General features: G+C 38.8%; 1 long non-coding RNA gene across 1 annotated transcript; it reads left to right on the top strand.

The window, feature by feature from the left end:
* The first annotated feature begins 265 nt into the window (after nt 1-265).
* On the top strand, nt 266-10,900 carry LOC134170780 (uncharacterized). Its single transcript, XR_009967369.1, has 4 exons — nt 266-341; nt 7,716-7,865; nt 8,764-8,831; nt 9,499-10,900. It is a non-coding gene; the product is annotated as an uncharacterized LOC134170780 (long non-coding RNA).
* The last annotated feature ends 10,163 nt before the right edge of the window (nt 10,901-21,063 follow it).

Genomic DNA, 21,063 nt, shown 5'->3' with positions numbered 1-21,063 from the left:
GTGAAAAACAACACTCTCTGCAAGTGTATTTGCATTACGGAAGCACCACACAGAACTAACAAAATACCAAGGTTATATCCTGTCATACAAGCAAGTAATAATCCCTACCTTCTGTATTCAATCTTGGCTAATAACAGCAGCAAATAAGTGAAACAGAATGAAATCAGAGAAGTGTAAAACCAGAGGCTGTCCATATACAGAAACCGTCTCGGTTCATCACCTGCCCAGCCAGCACTGGTTACCTCAATGGAAAGTTCTGACACTGTATGGGAGGGACTGGCGAGCTGGTGAGAAGCTGTCAGTGCTGATAAAGCAAAGGGAGGGGTCAGCTGCAGTACGAGGTAAGATACTGTATACGATTACTAGTGCATAGCTAAACTGTGAGGTCCTAACCAGAAGTTTGTTTCTCAAGCAAAGGCAGAAGGAATATAACCATTTTGAAGTGATTATTTCCTCCAGAAAGTAATAGATGATTCAGAATTTCCTTTGCACCAGGTAAATAACAACCTAAATTCTCAGAAAACTTAATCACTCCTTTACCAAAGTAATATTTTCCAGAGAACTACAAGTGCTTTTCTCTGCAGTTGCAGGTACAGAACAAGGCCTGATCATGATCTGGCAAATTTCCTGAGCACAGGAAAGAGAACACCATTGATCTTTCAGTGTCAGCATTAAAGACATTTGCTAAAGTTAGAGCTTTAAATTTTGCAAAGTGTTCACATCTTTGGTCACCTAGTAGTCAAAGCCAACACTGAGAAGAAAGGGACACAGACTTAAAAGGGCAAGCATGTACCTGTAGAAGGTTATGCTACCCAGATATATTAATTCAGTCTTAAAGTCATTAGGAATAAGGACTACCTTGCAGTTGGTAATAATAAACTCTTCAAGTAGTTCCCATTTCCCTCTTGGACCAAAAAAATAGCTGTTACTGCCCATTTTCATTACTAAGGTTTTCATTTTCTACTCTTACAATTCCAACATTTAATGAAAAGATTGTTCTTCACTGTTATTTATTGTATGTCCACAGCACAGGTGAGAGAGGGTTAACGGCACCCCTGGTTATGGAAGCCCAGCTAGGCTGGCATTTGTAAGCCAAGACAGCTTAATTTCCCTCTACCCTATGCTACCTAGCTCCCTAGTGTTGTAAGCACCCATTTTATCCTTTCTTCCACAAACTGATCATTGTGAGTAAGAGTTTTGGCCTTTGCTGCTGCTGCTAGGAGGCTGTCTGAGAGAAACCTTTCTAACAGCTGGAAGACTTTTTAAAATTTCAAACCTACGATTCCTGTGACCAGTCCACATCCATCTTTTCTTTCTCTTCAAATACTGTCCTGAAGTAGCCTTTCTTGCTCTCCTGTGTGTATCCCCTGCCAAAAGTGTTTATAGATAGCAATCTCATCCCCACATAGCCTTTCTTTTGCTGGACTAAACAAACCATGCTTTTCTCATTTCCTTCATGAGCCCCCCCAACAGAAGCTGGACTGATGCAAAGCTAGTTGTGGAAAACACACAACATGATCTGTGCCCTGGTTCCTTATCTTGTGACAAAGCCCTACTTCTGGTTTTTGAATCCTTACATTTGCCACATAAAAGCCCCTGAAAGTGTAAAATCAATGAAGCAGCTCCAAATGTAGGTCATCTCAGAGGCCAGTAAGAATGAGGCTGCCTTCTTATAATGCAGAAGTTTTATCAATCCACAGTTAAAAGATGGAAAATGGGCACATTTGTTTCTTCTTGAGGTTGGAGCACATAGCAGGAATCCACTTCAAGTTCATGAAGGTGGAGAAAACTGTTTATATAGGTACATGCTGTCAGGCCTGTTTGAGAACAGCTTCCTGACATCTCCTCTCCAGGTGGGTCCCAGAGGAGGACCAGTGGCAGGCAGCTATTTACAGAGCAGAGATGAATCTCTGAGTAGTGGCAAATGGGCTGAGAGAAGGAGGCAGAACAGTACCATGACATTACCATTGCTCTTCCATGTTTGTAGAATGGTTATGACACTGGTAATACATATTTAATGGCATTCACAGAGGTTTTTAAAGTGTTTTATTGTATTATTCAATTCTAGTCAGAAGGGAAATTACTGTGATGTTTTTAATACTTAATGCCCTATCATTTGTTAATTGTGCTGATGTAGAATGTCTGAGTAGCCCCACCAAAGAAAATAGAAAATGACAGGCTTGCAGATTGCAAGCATGATTTTTTTCAGCCTGCCAGCCTAACTGAAGATGCTGGGCTGTTGCTCATTCAAATCACCATTTCTTCTGAATGTCAAGTCACTGCATTCTCTCTTCATATATTAGTGAGACCAAAAAATGTGTGTGGGTTTTGTTCTGTTTTGGTTTTTTATTTTTTATTTTTAATTTTTCTAGGCCACATCTGGAAGTATTTGCACCTTTTCTTAACTTACTGTCTCTGTAAGCTTTTACTTGTTAACCCAGTGGGAAATTTGGGACTCTTACGGATCAATACAGCATTTTTTCAGTGGATCTTTAGTGGGACATTAATAAACATACACAAACAGTGTTTACTGACATCAGTCACATTTAAGCTGATGTTGCTTCACTTAAGAGTGAAAGAATACAACTCAGAAGTCTGAGGAATAAGAGTAGAGAAAATTCAGAACAAATATGGGTCTCACATGAACTGTATTATCATCTTTACAGAAGCAGAGAAATACTAACAGTTCTATTCCAATAAAAGTAGAAATATACTAATTTTTATATACTAATATATAAATATACTGATTTTTAAACATATTAATGTAAGAGTGTGAATAGCCTAATAAAAGTGGGATAGTATGCCAGACAATTTCTCATAGGGGTGGATTAGAAAGTCTTCTACTGGCTGCAAGTTCATACATTGTCATTCCCAGTAAAACTCTGAATTTTGGAATCTTTTATGTCAGTTAACTTCTAAACACCTATTATAAAACTATTAACATTATTTTACAGGTTTAGAAAACAAAGTACATTACTAAGAGGCACTACCAAGATTTTACAGTAAATCTAGAGTTCATGCTAGGAACAGAATATGGGAGTTCTGACTTCTGCTCTCATTATATAATTATTTGGCTAGCTTTGGTTTTGGTTTGGTTTTTTAATTAATTTTTATAGCACCATAATCCAAATAGTACTAAAATAGAAACCTTGTACTGCTTTTCTTGAGTGTAATCCAAGAACCTGATCTCAAAATAGGCTGTACTGTTTTTCCTCATGATTTTTCCTGAGAAAAAAGAAAACCCTCACAAAATCACAAAAGCTATTACCTACTTTCTCTTTATGGACTGGTCAGATGGAGCAGTTACATAATATAACCAACAGAATTCAGCATTCAGCCACTAAAAACAGTAGGACACAGCAAAGTAGAAGTAAAATAATCCTTCATTGCATGGTGTGCCACAGTTTATCATTGCACAACTACAATTCAACCTGATCACTGACCAACTATGTATAACCACGTGTATATCTTAGCATATCACTCCCTGTAAATTGTGAAGCAAGATGCATGAGCTTATTTCATTTGCAGTATAGCATGCAGTGTAGTGTTTAAATTTGTCAGAAAAAAAAATCCAAAAAGCTAGAGGATACTATCAACAGCCGTTGCATTCCCATTTGAGAATCAGCGTGACAGCTGGTTTAGAGTGCCAGCCAATACCTCCAAAGCAGAGATGCAGAGAAAACCTTGATTTCTAAAAATGTAGTTGTTGCCCATTATGGAGAAAGCATAAACTCTAATTCTGAATATAGCAGCCAAACTTTGCATATTTTGAAGCTGCACTGTTAGTGTAACTGAGCTTCCTTGGCTTTGATGATATACATGCTTTCAATCCACCTGCATTGTTGGCATTCTTATTCCAGCACCACCATGTTCCACCTGCTCTATTTCCTTGCTAGTTGTTAAGGTTTTCAGAGGCTAAAATAATTCTAAATTTGCCTGTAGAATCCACTAATCTTTTTCCATGAAATGAGAAAATCAGTAGCATGTAATGAAAAAGGAAAGATGTTTCTTTGATTCACAGAATCCTAGACTGGTTTGGGTTGGAACGGACTTTAAAGATCATCTAGTTCCAACTCCACTGCTATGGATGGGCACACCTTTCACTAGACCAGGTTGCTCAAAGCCCTGTCCACCCTGGCCTTGAACACTTCCAGGGGTGGAGCATCTACAGCTTCTCTGGGCAATCTATTCCAGCGCCTCACCAGCCTCATAGTGAAGAACTTCTTCCTAATATCTAATCTAAATCTACCCTCTTTCAGTTTGAAACCATTGCCCCTTGTCCTATCCCTCCATGCATTGCTCCCTCCGTGTCTTTGTAGAAAGTCTCTCTCCAAATTTCTTGTAGATCCCTTTAGGCACTGGCAGCTGCTCTAAGATCTGTCCAGAGACTTCTCTTCTCCAGCCTGAACAAGCCCAGTTCTCTCAGCCTGTCATCACAGGAGAGGTGCTCTAGCCTTTGGAGCATCTTCATGGCCATCCCCTGGTCTCGCTCCAACAGCTGCACGCCCCTCTTGTGTTGGGAACCACAGAATGCAGTACTGCAGAGGAGAGAGCAGAGTAGAGGGGGAGAATCACCTCCCTGTGCCTGCCAGTCATTATTCTCTTGATGCAGCCCAGGATACAGTTCGCTTGAGGAATATAAAGGAGCATACATCAAAACTGCACTGTCTGATAGCTTTCTGAAGTTAAATCCATTTCCACAGAAGAAACAGAACTGTGCTAAACAGATAACCCAAACCATATCAAGTTCTACTGTTAGGGTTCCAACTTTTTCCATTGGATATAATAAGTTTTATATCACTTTATCAGCAAAATTCATCCTCAAGACAAGCTATGGCTATAAAACAGTATTTCACGACAAGTTTATAGAACATATCTAATATATAGAGAACTATTATAATTTAGTGTTGCTCCTAGCCAAATAGTGATGTCTTATTACAAGTGTTCTCAGCAGCAAATGTTCAAAAGTGCTTTAATAAATTGTCTTTGTACAAGAAATAACAAACTTCAGTTATACCAAGTGCGATTTATATATAAGAAAATCTTTGAGTGATAAAGACAGTTATATAATGAAATTGTCTGGAGATAATGTGTAATCATTAGACTAAAACTGAAATAATTAGATATTTTTAAGAAAAAGTTAGATAAACCTATTTTAGAAGTTTTGTAGCTAAGGTAGCATTACCATGATGAGGAGAGTAGCTAGAAATTAGATTTCTTGGTTTTCTTTCCAGCCCTATTTTTCTATGAGTTTGTTATTTTATATGACATAAGAAGCCTCATTTCATGGATTAATCAGTTAAAACACAAAACTCAAAGACAGAAGTGAACCATGAGGTTTTGTGACAGAAGGATTATCCCACAAGGATTTGTACTGAGCTGTTTACAGTTTGTAAGTGAACTGGGAAAAGGAATAAATGATGACGTGACAACATTTGAAGAACATGTCTGATAATTCAGACCTAAAGCTGATTGGAAATACACAGGCTCCCACAGCACTGTGTGAGTAGCGATAGTTGAAAAGCAGTGTTCCAGAGTGCAGTGTAATAAACATGGAGGAAAAACACACAGATACGATGATGACTTCTAAAAGCTAGTGTCAGTCGTTAAAACTCTTGAAGTCACTGTGAGCAGTTGTATGAAAAAAGGTTCCGTTCTCAGAGGTGGTTAATAGTACAAGAAAGGTAAACTTTTTTAGAAAAAGGATAAGGAAAGAAATATAAACCACAGTACTACATACAACTGTGGTGCACTGCTTGCATATTGTTGTCAGTTCTAGTCACCTCATCTCAGAATCCATAATTAGGATTAGTAACATTCAGATAACTAAAACTCAAAAATATTAAATGGCAAAATGATGGGATACAAATACATTAGCAGCTTTTAAATACAAAATACTGTCTCTGTTTTAGCACTTCTGAAGGACTCACATTACTGGAAGCTGGGAAGGCACACAGAAGAGATTACTGCTGTCTGCTTGCCCTTTTTGTATACTCTCTCATCATGTACTAGATGGGCCTCTGGTTCATCTACTACAGCCATTCTTATGATCCTACAAGAAGAGGCTAAATACATTTGGATTTTTTAGCTGGGAAAATAAGTTATTGGACGGGGGTGATAAATGATTTAAAAAAAAATTTAGCCAAAAGCCATATTTAATTACTACTGTGTCGTTTGTGGCTATTGTGTACCAGAGGAAACTTCCAGATCAGGAATTCACCAGAACGCAATTTGTTAGAATCTGAGGAGATGGATGTGTTAACAGAAAAAAATGAGTGATCCAAGAGCTGAATGCCTCCTGCCTGTGAATGATTTTGTGCTTTGTGAAACTATAACAGAATTAGATTCAAGAAAACCTAGAAAAATATTGAGGCTAAGAGCCTCAATATTTTGCTGAAGTTCTGGTTTTCTTATTTCCACCCTAATTTTATTATTTCCTAACTCCATCCTTGCCTCAGTGGCAAAATCCTACATTATCTAGATTCCAGAACTGTATTTACAGCCAAATAGGAAATGACGGCATTGGCTGTTGGCTCACAACGCTGAAGAAGTTGAGCAACTCTGAATTTTAAAGGAAAGCCAGATGGTTTAATGAGAGGAGGAACAGGAGTTCCATTGTCCTACATGGTTTTTATTTCTTTGAGGACCAGGTTTTCTATATGTAATGTAAGGCACAATATTTCTACATCCTTAGGAAAACTTCTGGATTCAAGTATTACTGAAAATATTGGTTAGCTTTACTAGCTATGTCCATTGACCAGTAAAAAATGTGCAGTCAGCCAAATTTCAGCCTGAAAAAAAAGAACTGACCAAAATCTTTTTATACTTCAGGCTATGATCTTGCCAGTACAACTTGGAAAAAAAAAGAGATTATCCTGAGAAAAATACCTAGTGCTAATGCCTTATATAGAAAAGACTAAGCACTGACTGTTGAAGCAAAAAATACTTTACACCCTTACCACAGACATCAAAAATTTTATTGTCAAACCCCTACAGTGCTTCTGGCTGGATAAAATACCATGGAAAAGGTGACTGTGACTTTAGCCTCACAGAAGGTGCAGAAACAACGGTTGATGGAAGGGAAATATGGGGATGATGCACACAAAGAAAATCACTAGCTGCTCTTACTACAGAACATGAGTGCCCTTGCTGCTGAGTAAGACTTCTTGTCACTAGTTTCTGTCTTTTCCTCACTCCAATTTTACACAGTAAAATTAAGGCAATCAAAACTATTAAATTAGTTTTAATTCTAAGCTGAAGTACTTTCAACTGCCATGTTAATGTTTTTTTTGAAGGATAAGGTGCCCTTGGTTCCCTGTAGCCTCTGATAGTATATTGTGTCTGGTTGGGATGAGGTTAATTTTCTTCATTGCAACCTGTATGGTGTTGTGGTTTAGATTTGTGACCTAAACAACGTTGATAACACACCAGTGTTTTAGCTATTGCTGAGCAGTGCTTGTACAGCATCAAGGCCTTCTCTGTTTTTCATTATGCCCCTGCAGCAAGTAGGCTGACATGATCTGACCAGTGAGATACTGCATGCTATATAACATCATGCTCAGTGATAAAACTGGGGCGGGGGGGAGTTTTTGCAAAGTTGCCGTTGCTTGAAGACTGGCTGGGTACCGGTCTGCTGGTAGGAGATGGTGAGTAAGTGGCATTCCATAATTTATTTGTCTTTTTTTTTTTTTTTCTTTTTTCTTTTCTTGACTCAGGAAACTGTCTTTGTCTCAACCCATGCATTTTTCTTCCTTTTGCCCTTTGGAGTCTCTCCCACATCCCACTTTGGGGGCAGTAAGTGAGCATCTAGGTGGGTGTTTAGCTGTTGGCCAGGGTCAACCCACCACCTATAGGAAAGCCCTAAGGTAAGAATGAGATGGGATGCAGCTTACTAGGCTAATTGCCATGCCTCTCATCTTTTACTCTGTATGTGGAAACTACCAAATCCTTTTTATTAGGACTGAGTAGAAGAAGTCACACGTCATTTTCTCTTCCCCATCTACTAGTGCCAGCAAGAAGACAGTATGGATTATTGTTTACCCCTGAGTCTGTTGAAAACTTTATTGTTATCACCAGAAAAATTATATCATATATGTTTCAATTCTTGGGTCCATAAAGTAGGAGTAATAACATTTAGATATCCGTAATGGATTATCTCAAATCTAATTGGTAACTTTGGATACTCTATTAACCATTATTTTATTGCTATTATTTTATTATTGTAAAATGATAGTTGCTAGCATAAACAAAACTTTCTTCATATAACCTATTGAGTCTATCACTTGCGATGGAGTCTGTGTATAACACAAAACACAAGGAGCTGTAACTTTAGTATGCTTGGTTTAGAAGCAAGCATGCTTGAAAAAGAAATAATTATGATATCAATGGCAACAGAAACAATAGCAGTAGACTAAAATCAGATTACCAAATTGTTCTCAGGAGTGAAGTCCTGAACGCTGAATGTAGTGAACTGGATGCTTATGGAAAAGAAGATAAACAAATAGAAAGAAAGTTTGTTGAAATGGTGACTGTTGTGCTGGTGTGCTGGTTAGACTAAGAATGTACTTTGGGTGGTAAGTTCATTTCAGTCTGCTTAATTTTGATGTGTCACTTTCGACTCAAGTCATTCCCAGGTAGAGAACAAGTTGTGTTTTTAAGAGATGGCAGGAATTAAGCCCTGATTTCCATTCTTCCTCCTTTCCCAGTGACCACAGCTCCAGCTCGCTGCCCATCCTGAGTCTTCATTTCCCCCAGTGTTCACAGCTCCCTCCTCCTGCCTCCCAGCTACCAGGCAGGTGAGAAACAAGGAGATGTGGTTGCTTTTGAGTTAGGTATGTACTGGCTTACCGCAAACTAAACATCATAAATAATGTTAGAGCTCCAGCAACAGCCTTTCAGTCACAGTAATAATCGGAAGGAAGTAGTCTTTCCTCTACTGAGCTGTTACATTTCATGAAACTTGGAGGAACTTCATAACCTGAAGTTTTCTATTTCTGCATCAAATGTAATTGAAATGAACTTATGGGTTCAAAAGTTATTAAAGGGTGTCTGATAAGATAGGTAGGCAAACAGCATATCACCTAAACCCTGTTTCCTGAGGCTCACAGAGACAATTCTCAGCAGTTCATGAATAAGGGTTGAGGATGAAAAGTCTGACTAATATGCAAAGTATCAGTCTTGGGAGCTTCCATACCATTTACAACATTCAAGAGAGATCTCCAAAGCCATTTAGTGGCAGCACAGTAGAAAAAAATACAGTAGTTTTGAATTGTTTGGATTAATACATTAATTAGTAAAGACTGGCAGACAGGCATAACATCTCTTTGTTCAGTGTTTCTGCTCCAGCAGCTAGGCATCATCTCCCAAACATATAAAATTGTAGTTTACTGTCAGAGCCTAAGGGGAGACGGGATATTTAAAAATAAAATTAAAAAAAAAAGTATTCATAGGTCCATACCATACAACTCTACTGAATGCAGTATTTTCACTGCCTTTCAGACTTCCTGCATATGAAAGATCTACTACCTGAACATCCACAGATAAGAATCATATGGTTGTGTATGTATGAGTTGATTTTCTGCCTCACATTAAGTGCATTCTTTCTTAACATTTCCAGATTCCTAGACTGTATCAGACTTAAATTCAGATACAAAAAAACTACTGAACTGGGTTGGGCACAGTGCAGGTAACATGATACCTGTTCTAAAGTCTGATAAAATTGCATGCTTTCTTTTGTGTGTAGCCTCTTTTCCTTTATATCACTTAAATATTGATACCACGTGTCATCATTATCCCTCCCAGAACACATTCAAGGGAGTGGGGGGGGAAGGCAGACGTCAAATTGACCTTGATTTGACTTTGATGGAATGAAGACAAAGATATGAACTGAACTGAGTGACATTAAAAATGAACTTATTTTTGTCTGTCAATAATTCAGATTTCATTAAGGCTAAATCAGGTCACTGAAATGTTAGGAAAAGCCATCTAGTGTCAAAAAAAGGTTTAAGAAGAACTTAATGCCTAAAAGCAGTCTAATGACTATACCAATTCTGGATACACTGAAAATCAAGGACTAAATCTGCTCAGTTACTGATGTAGCAGTAGCGCAGAGACTATAGCTTGTATTGGTCAGGCAGCAGGGCACATAATGTACTTACACAGAGGAAGGAGCTAACGAAGAAATTCTGCACATCTATATGAGAAACAATATTGAAAATAAGGATAAAAGATGGAGGAAAGCCACAGAACTTGAGGAATTTTATTTCCCAGGTCAAACTGTTCATATAAGAAGCAGAGCTGTGGCCACTGCAGAGCTTTCAGCAGGTCAAATCCCATATTTCCTACATACAGAAGCTATATGGACTTAATTCAAGCAATTTTAACTGTATTATCTCACATTTTTTGTGTGGTCTCTCTTATATTGACGTAAAACTATTTTTATCTGTCAGATTTATGACAATACGTTTAGACCATAAGCATGAATTAAGCTTGCAAATAGTTGCTTCATTCAAAGTTGTTACTACTCCCCAGCCAGCTGTTCACCAATGACCTTTTGCAAAAAGCCACTTCCACCCACAGTTCTGCCAGCCTGTGCTCAAATGGGTCCCTTGGTGGCAGTGAGGCTGGTGGGTGACCTCAGTGAAGTGTCCAAAGGGCACCTACAAAATAGGTATGGGTACAGTAACCTGCTGCTGGATGGTGACAAATAGTGAGACATTGTATCTTCATCTGTTCCAGGAATGCTGGGACGGAAACTGCAGTCTGCTGCCCTGTTGATGGCTAAACCTGTATAAACAGGTCTGAACCATGCTAAAACTTCGATTGCACACAGCCTTGTGTACTGTATTGTTCTTGCTATATGGATTTGAAAATCCTGCTAACCTGGAAACCCCCTTGTACAAACATATCTATAGCATTCTAAAGGGTTTGTTTTAACTGATGTGATATCTGTATAAATTTATCTCTAATACAATAGCTATTTTATCATAATCTACAGCAGGAAGTTGTGCTGCATCCTGAGCCAATATATAAGCACAAAAGAAGATTAGATCTTTATCTACATCTTTTCTTTGTCATTCTCACAAGCCCATTTTAATTTAATTTTATCTAATCATACTGTAATGTAAAGTAGTGCAGTATTTAAGTGGTTCTAGGAGGCCTTTATTAGCTTAATGGAGAAAACACCAAAAAAACCCGCTGAGCAGAGGCAAATGAACTGCAACAGAGCTGGGAGGGACAGACTGTAAATTATCATATTGTTCCTGTGCTATGTGGCATAGAGTGTGCCACACTGAGGAGTGTTAATGGCTTCAGCTGTAGCCAGGACTCCTGAATGCTTTTTTTGTGGCACTTGAAAGGATACAACTTGAAACCAAGTAAACCAGCAGATTAAGTGGATAACTTGACGTTAAAATCCTTCAGTCCCAACATTGTAATTATTATTCAATATATTTCTAAATTATGCTCCTTATTTAAAAAAATCTGCCTTGAGAAACCTCCCAGAAGTCATTACTATATGCATAAATACATAGCATGTAAAATTATATTTTTCTAATCATAAGATTGCATTAACATGGTAAGGCTGCCTACTCTATTCTTCTACGTGTACACTTACTTTGTGGGTGTGCTTTATAGCAGCATTGTGTGTTATGAGCTTTATAACTGGTGAATTAGTGCTTGAAGTGTGACCTTCAGGTGCAGTTTAGCACCATGCCTTCTGTGTGTTTCTATATCATTGTAAGGGTCTGCCCTTCCCTTTCAGTTCACCTGAATCATGAATTCCTCAGAACTTAACTTTCTGCTGAGTGGGGTGAGTTGTAAAGCTATACATGTACAGCAGACCTGGAGAACCAATACTTGCAGACAAGTAGTGCATATTCAAGTACTTGCCAATGCCTGTGGCCCCATGGTGGCCAAGTAATTCCATACTGTGGCCATCAGACACCCAAATCCTTAACGCTGTAAGAACTGAGTGACAGTCTTCCCAAAGGCAGCATTACTGAAGAAGAGTTAGAGACTCCAAACTTAATAAAAGCTCCACCTAGGCACTCTACATATCTTGGGAATGCAAATATTTTGCAGCATGCTGATCCTGGTAGGAGGTTCCTTCTTTGTAATCTTATAACAAATCCAAATCCAATCATTTTATCCTGTGGGGCAATTTCTGCATGAAAATAGCAAACTCTGATATCTTTCTTAGTCAGAAGATTTGAAGCTTAAGTCATTCTGAAAGCTCCACTATAACGAATACAAAAAAGAAAGAGCCTGCTAATACAAAAAATAGCAATCCCAGCATATGCAGGCAAGAACCTTAATTTCTTTATTTGAATTATTTAGATACAGCATTAAAGCAATTTAGACAATATATGATCTTTCTTATGTCTTAAGACATGAATCTATCTATTTCTCTAGCCAAGATTCAATTTACTGGAATGAAAACATTTTAACAGACAGGTTAACAGACACATTTAAAATGAAAACATTTTAACAGACACAAAAAGAGGTGTCAGGACCTGACATTCTGATAATGATGGTGCACTGTGTAAGGGTATCCCAGAGTAGAGGTAAATCCTGGGTCTGCACACTGACAGGCATAATAGTCACTTAATCCTGGTGGAGTTAATGAGATTACCACTACCCTTCCCTGTTTCTCCCCTGGTATCTTTTTGCATGAAGTCTGTCAGAGAGAGTTTGATGGAAAATGTACATGTCTTCCCAGCTCAGGAATCAGAAACCCATAATAAGGACCCTGAAGATGAACTATCCCTGATGCAAAAAAATTGCACTTCCAATTAAAAATAAAGACAAAAATAAAACTTGGCATGCACACTGTGTCAGAAAAGGTTTGACAGAACGTGACTCCAAATTGCTCAGCAGCTCAAAACAACTGGACCATTTGGTACTCTGAGTTTGTAGGCTACAGCAGCTCCCATCACTGCTGCACTCTCTTGATTTGTAAAGGCCACTCTGTACCATCACACTTGTTGACAGAAAATAAGGGAGTGGTATATCCCTTTATTTCAAAACAGATGATCTCAGCTCCTGGCACATTTGACGTGTGTTTCTCACTGCCCAGAGTTCAAGTAGATCAACGTGTGGCTGTTCTGTACCAGGGACCACAGACCCCGAGCCTTCACATTATCCCAGGGAGATGCCTATCTCCTACTTCAGTGGCATTTATGCAGAAAATGCGGGAACGCTCAGAAGCTGGTCCAGGGTGTGTCCCTGATACACATAAATACCTGGTAGCTGTTTGCATAAAGTCTCACAGACTGCGTTAAATCAGTACAAGGAGCAACACGCCCCAGAAGGCTAAACAAACCCAATGTCAGAGCACCAAATTTATGCACAAGCTTTGCCATTCCTTGAAAGGAGTCCCATTGGAGGTAGGGTTTGACAGGAAGGTAGTCTGTCACTCAATTTACAGGCTTAAGGTGCTGTAGGGGAGCCAGTTGTGACTTCCAGAAAATCAGCATGAAATCAGAGAATAAGGAATTTGTTGTGTCTATTGATTTTTTATACAATGCAACACCTAAGGTGTGTGTGGGCAGGTTTTCAGAATGGTTTCAACCTTTGTATAGTCCCCCTATGATCAGTTGCAATTACATGGCAAAATTAGCCACTTTAGTCTTGTACCAGGAATGCTACTTTTGTGTTACATTTATTACATTATCTTATATACTGACAATAATCATACATACTCTCTCTTTTCTTATACTGGTATTTTCATGCATTTGTGTCCTTTTAAAAAATCAATAGCTGCATTATCTTCAGGTTGCCTCATGTATTTCAGCACTGCAAGAATCTAGGTGTTGGAAATAAAATGTTAAGCCACCCAAAGCCACTGCAGATAATCATATTTAACACCTGACTAAACTGGGCTCACCCAGAGCTGTTGGTAGGATTGGAAATAAACAATCCTGCTCAAGTAATTCTGTTGTATTACGTGAGAGCCCATTAATAGCTGCAGTTTCTATTAAAGCTGGATGTAATTCTAGAAGCCAAAGACCCTGTTTAGGAATATTTTGTACCTCTTATTTCTCTGATACAGCAGGTCTTGGAAGGGACTACCATTTATTTTTCTATGACCTACAGACAATTGATCATAAATCTATTTGCTTTTAATTAATATATCATAATGAAAAGCAGATGAGAGAAGATTGCAGAGAGAATGATTTGCTGGTTGACCTTCATAGTGATGCCACAGCACTGAGTTGCTTTTCATTTATTCCTGGAATCTGTAATGAAAATGTGCATACTGTATCACAATTAAAGTGCTAACTTATGTCATATTTATCCATATTTCCACCACCAAACTGAAGTGAAAACTAAGCTTTTGTGTTGCCTGAATAACATAATTCCCCAAGTCCACACACTTGAAATTGAACAAAACCCCTACCTCTGAAGAGCCAGCAGAGAGCAGAGTGTTAAGGCAGGGCAGGCACCAGTGTGGAGAGCCAGAGATTCTTTGAAATGGGGTGGCATTAGAGACCCATTCCCAAAGAGTCAAAATTAGTACAGTAAGGAAAGGGAACAGAAGCTCAAGGATGTCCTACTGCATTTTACTGTAAAAGGTTTGCTTTTTCTTTTGCGGCAATGCTTGAACTCGACTTCTTTCTCTTCAAAGGAACATACTTTTCTTTTCCTATGCAGCTTAGCATAACAAAGGAACAGGCTTTTAATGGTGTCTTGGTTTTTTTTGGTTTCCAGACAAGGGAAGACTTCTGATTTCCTCAGAATATATATTTTACCTATAGAAAAATGGCCTTTTTATCCTCGTGGATCCTTTCTGATTCTTCCACATAATTTTCTTAGGTTCCCATGCTTATCTTCACTGCATGACGATATGCCCTTGGATCTTCCCAAGACATGGTTGGGAACCTGCAACAGTGTGTACCTGGTGGGCCTTTGTCACTGCTGGGGACATTCTGGTGGTCATAACCACTACTGCTTGTACTAAGCTTTATATTGACTACACTGTTCCAGTGCTCATGCATTAAGATCCTCTATATCAGTTCCCCCTTTCATAGGACTCATATGCAATCCTCAGCAATTTTGCATCCCTGCAGCAATGTCTTCACCCAGAGCAAGCTGCCTGGAAGGACACAGACCTTCCTGCAGGGAAAGAAGTCTCAGGAGTTTCCAAATTCCTTCTCCTTCCTGTTACCAAGCAAATTTAACAATCTCTTCTTTAACAGAGAGTGCTAGAAAAACACAGCTTCCCTAACTGCTGAAGGACTGATGCATATTAAGGGGAAAAACAGGTCAAACAAAGGATAATACACTTTCAGAGCCTCTATTCCACACAGAGTGCTGACCTGACTGGGAGCATACACAGTAGAGGGAGAAATATCCTGGGGAGATCACAGGGAAAATCCTGTAGCTGAAACCAACACGCTTCAAGAAAAACAGAAAGGCAGATAGGTGCATCTGTTATCAATCAGCTCTCTAGACAACAAGTTTAGGAGCAAAAGAAACAAGCTTTCCCTCAGGCTCAAATTCCACCTTGGAATTTCTCAAACATCCATGGTTGCAGAGCTGCAAACAGCAGCTGTTGCCAACCTCCTTACCAGCCTGACCACCCAGCCAGGGAAACCAGGAAAAAAATTGATTACCTGTACAGAAACTGTCCTGGCTAGCTGAGAAAAGACACAGTTGCCTAAGTAGCACACTACCAGGTTTAATCCATTAATCCAACAATCCAACAAAGTGCTGATCAATTCCTGATCACACATGTACTCAATCACTGTTTTTTTTGTTTACTTTCAGTAAGAATATTTAAAGCACAAAATTAACTCCCTGTGAAGTTGTCTGCAGTATCAATTCAGCTTTTCTCCCTGAGAATGGAAAACTGCAGAGTACATTACCACTACACTGAGTGCTCGTCTACCAATATTAAAAACAATCAAACCCCAGCAGCTTCCTTAGCAAAAAAAAATTAGGTTTCTCTTTGTAATGACAATGCTGACTGCATAGCAGAAGTTTCTATAACAACACTCGCATTTAAAGCTTGCACACAAGCCCTTGTACAACACCCTGGTGCCTAAGGCCCTCAATTCTGGCTCCTGACTCCATCCTCAAACACCTCGGCTCTAACTCCAGGCAGCCCAATCTGTCTTGCCTTTATTTGTCCTTCTTGACTTATTGCAGGTAAGATGGTTCCTGCCATTGGCCACTCCAGCACAGTGCTCCCCTGTCAGCTGTTACAAGGAGAGTGAAGCCTGAAGTGATGAACTCCTGGAGGCTTGGAGAGAGCAGAGGGAGCCTCAGGAAGAACAATCTGGCCATATAGAGAGTCCAACCACATTAGTATTTTGGTGTGGAAGATCTTTGTTCTGCAGATCCATGCCTAGAGGTGTGCATCATGTGTGGGTCAGAGAGGGGAGGACCCTCCAGAAGTACCCTGCGCTGATGCTGCATGTTCTCTTTGCTTCCTGAGTGTGTTCTTGTGTTCCTGGAATTTCCAAACCCTTCCTCAGCCTCTGGACACTGACCTCAAACTGAGGAGACTTCAGTAATGAATGTACTTAATTTGAAACTGATTATTATTTCTAAAGTCAATAATGGGAAAACTGACCACAAGCGAACAGCCCTTCTGAGAACACAGCTCTACAAGGACCCCCTAATGTTTCCTTTAGGCAAACAATGCCATAGTAAGTAACCAGCTGCTTGCCTACTCGACCTGCCAATCTACTGCCATGGTTTTCTATTGCTTAAAGCAGGCCTCACAAAACCTGACTTGAAAGTATGCAACAATTACAACCAGCATGCTTATTTCACTCAGATTACACTTAATATAATGTGTTACTTGTGAATTTTAAGTAAGTAATCCAAATTCATCTTGCATTTGCTGGAACAAATGTTGAATCTCCTCCTTTTGTTTTTCTGCATCTGGGAAGCAAAGTCTAAGTTTCATTACCCACGCTTCAATAAAAAACAGTCAAAGAAAAATGTTTCCTGTAAATACTGTGTATCTTCCTTGATCAACCAAGGATTACATCATGGACAAATCAAACATGCCCATTTGTCATCAGAGGATGCAGACTCAGGATGCATCCAACCTATTTCCCTACCGCAAACTTGCCATTCCCCGCTTCAGATTCCTCTGTTCCCCAGGCACTACCCTGATTCATAATCTCAAGAATTAGGAGATGCTTGATGATCTTGCAGACCTGCACAACAACTGTTTTCACTGGGGATTTTCCAGCCCCATTGACTGCCCACTATCTGCTTAGCAGGCTGGCATTGCTAACTTCCAGAGCATGAACAGTATTTGCTTATCTGTCATCTCTCACCCTGCTGTCTCTTTGATGAAGTTTGGGGCCAATACCTCGTCAGCATACGATTTCATTTATGTGGCTTTCTTCACTCTGAATTACCTCATCCACTGCTAGTCATCCCAAACCTGCAACACACAATTTCAACTTCTGCTGTGTCTTTTAGGCCTAGAAACATTATTTGGTAGCGTGAAGTTATTTTTTCCTCCTCCCCAAAATGTCATCATTCTTGTCCCATCACTAATCACCATTTTAGAAGGACTTGCTTAAGTTCCACATATATGAAAGGTATGCAAACCAGAAATTTAAGGTACATTACCTTTTACAGACAGCAGATGCATGCTGATGGCACAGAGAAAACTGCGAAGTATGGATTTTTATTAAAAATAAATATATTAAAAAAAAAGAAAGAAAAATTGTACCTTAGAAAATACTTTGCAGTGGAGAACTGTGGGAAACTGATTCCAATATCTTGATACTGGAACAATTCTGCCCAGAGGAATGCAGTGTAAGTTAGCACAGGGAGACCTCCTCAGATTTTGGTGTGGCTCCACCCAGTACAACCACACTTGGAGAAGCTGGGCTGTGTCAGGATGAGCAGCTATGTATGAATGTACTCTAATGTTGCAGTGTCAGCAGTTGTAAGCTGACAGCATACTTTCTCATGTAGTCATATCTTAAAACCTCGGGGTTGTCAGTTAACTCTGCTTTGACTCGAAGTGTGGAGAACTAGCTCAGATGCAGACATCAGTACTGCAGACACCTACAGTGAGATAATGCAAATTCCAGTGCTGATGCTGTAAAGACAGAAGACAGATGCTCTTAGGTCAGCGTTCAGCAAGGGGATTTGTGCCATTCTTTAATTTTTTTCTAAGAAACTTATTAATATTTTCTGTGCAGTAAAAATGCATCAGTCTTTCAATCCCTGAAACAGGCATGCTTTTATGCAGTCATTTCAAGGGGCGTTCATGCAAAATTCCTAGCAGTTTAATTATATTAATAAAACAAATTGTTTCATAGGTTATTATTTATTATAACACAGTTTGTAGTGTTCCTGGAAATGTGTAATGAAGCTCTTGGTGTTTCTGCACAGGTTCAGTTCTCACTCTTCCCAGATAGGCCATATAGTTTCACTGCCACCCTTATGCCTACTCTTCCAGTAGAACAAGTAGACCCTTTGGTGTACCTAGGAAATGTAATGAATCCCTGTCTAAAATAAGTCAGGTGATTCATGCCCTAAACCTACCTGTTCTTCTGTATTGACCACCAAGGGAAGCCCTGGGTGACACAACTTAGTTATCAACATCTGCACTGCATATGTAAAAGTTAAATGAGATTAATTTCTCTGGTGGCGTCTGTAATTGCTTCAGGCATTTTTCATAGACAAAAATGAAACATCTGACACCTTCCAAAGAGCTCAAATATATGGTTTTTGAAAGCCAAGCAAGGACTTGAAAGTTCTTTGACCAAAGGAAAATACTGATCAGCCTTTTCATTAATCTTTTTGCCGTGGAATGATTAACATCTTAAAACTGTCCGCAAAGTAAATGCACACAGACATGGTTGAGAAGCATACATCAGCAAGGAAAGGTGCAGAGATCTGGAGCAGATAATCTAAGGCAGAGGAAACAGGCAAAACCTGGAGAGAACTGACTGAGGGTCTACATAAAGAGAATTTTCCAGTTTTCAGTGTAAAATTCAATACGGAAAGTTCCTCAAACTGAAATATATCCTGTTCTAGGCTAGAAAATTAAACTGAGAAAACAGTAAAATTTATCACTCTAGTAGTTATCTCAAATGACATAGCGTTTGAATGCTGATTTACATTATTTTCCTGATGTAAACAGGCCTGGATACAAAGAAAAATAAATTCTTAGGTTACTTGTCTAAATCTTGCCATTTCCCTTATAAAACTAAGAGACTGAAGAGATTGTCCAAATTAACTTCTTGCTGTAAATAACAGAAATCTAAAGTAATGTTTGTACAGGTTGTTTTATAATGTGAAGAACTACTTTGAAGTCATTAACCTCTTGTACGCCAAGTATGTTGTGTGACTATGAAACAAGAAAATCAGTACTATCTCCTACCGCTGTTTATGTATGTCACTCCTGCTACAAGGACTGAGCTTCCTTGTTGGAGGCAAGTGTGGGCAGAATATCTAGTTAAGAAGAATTCTTCAGATGAAAAGACTTGAATACCTTGCTGAAATCGGGATTAAAGAGACCAGAGAGAGGATAAGTAGGAGAAGAAAAGCTATTATTTATTTCAAATGTACAATCGAGGTATGTTATATGTCGCATGTATTGAGTTTAAAAAAAAAAAAATCAAATTACTGTGATTAAACTGAATATATTGCTTAAGATCTGCCTTTTTTTTATAACCAGGTAGCATATAGTCTATGATTGCACACAGAATGAAACCAATAGTAAGAGATACTTTGTTGATCAAATGTCTGTCTCCTACACTTGCGGTTAGTAGTAAGCGTATAAAAGTTCAGTGTGTGTCTTCTACCACAGTTGGCCTAGCTGGTGTACAAATTCAAAGCTGCAATCAAAGATAGCTGTGCAATTCAGACCTTAGCAAGTATTTTGAAAACATAGAGGCAGGGGTAGTATTAAACTACTAAGGAAATATGTATGAAAACTGAGGGCACAAACTGCACTCCGGTTTAATGCTGTCCATAGCAAACTAAAAAGGAGTGCAACCATGAAAAACTGGTATTTTTTTGCCAGCACCTTGTTGGATGTTATGATCAGCTCCACTTTGTAGAACTCTGTGTAAAAGCTTTGCCTTCCAGTCTCCAGAACAGGTAGATTTTGTTTTGTATCAGCCAAAACTATGCCTTCTCTTACAGTTTATCCCAGAGCAACTTTCAGAAATGAGACACAACCTTTGTTTAAAGGTTTCCTTTTTGAAATACTGACACCAGCTCAGCTACAGCATTGTCAACAGGGAACACTACTACAGAGAGACTCAAATGACACTGTCATGGCAGAGTAGAATAAATTATTTTAATTGTAGACCAGCTAATTATATGTTAAATCTTATATCTACTCCTCTTTGTTATAAGAAAGGTTTTTCCTGCTATGGATGAAATACAGTAGTATGCATAAAGCCATATGAACAGCCATTTTGGTTTTATCGTATCAGTATCCCCCAGTGTCTCATTTTAAGATTTGTACTTCTATCCATGTGATAGCCTTGTGTTTTCTTTTGGCCTCAGCTTCAGAGTTTTAAAATTTTGAATGTACACATTGACAAATACCCCAGACGTCAAATCCTGATTTATTAATGTGTGAAATCCCATTATTTTTTAACAAATCTCATTAGTTTAAGACCTAACTGGTGACTTTTTATGCTTAGGCTTATTAAAATTTATAATAATATAACCAGTGTAAATCCTTGCTTTATATCAATGAGCAATTAGAAACAATGTAAGCAATTACAAGCTATACAAATATTTTTTCATTACTTTTGTGATAAAGAAGATGAAATTTTCCCTGTGGAAGGCTGATTGTAAATCAATCACAATCACTCCCTGCAGAAGCAACCGGTATAAAGGAGAGACAGCCTGGCTTTCTTCAATCAAGTCAATAAGGAAAGAACATGCTTTACCTCCCAGACCAAATGAAATAAAAAAGAATATAATTTTAAACTGAACTTTAGATATACCTATGCACTCTTGGGAGAAACATGGCTTTCAGCGTTACAGTGTTGTCTCCCTGAAAATCCTTGTACCTTTAACCATTGGCCTTCTATATGGGGTCATAAAAAAAGGGGTGCATCT

This window comes from Pezoporus occidentalis, unplaced genomic scaffold, assembly GCF_034315485.1.
Source record: "Pezoporus occidentalis ecotype Australia unplaced genomic scaffold, CSIRO_AGI_Poc_V1 ctg39, whole genome shotgun sequence".
In the NCBI taxonomy this organism is placed as follows: domain Eukaryota; kingdom Metazoa; phylum Chordata; class Aves; order Psittaciformes; family Psittacidae; genus Pezoporus; species Pezoporus occidentalis.
The sequence above is the reverse complement of the archived record's forward strand: the minus strand, read 5'-3'. Positions and strand labels throughout refer to the sequence as shown.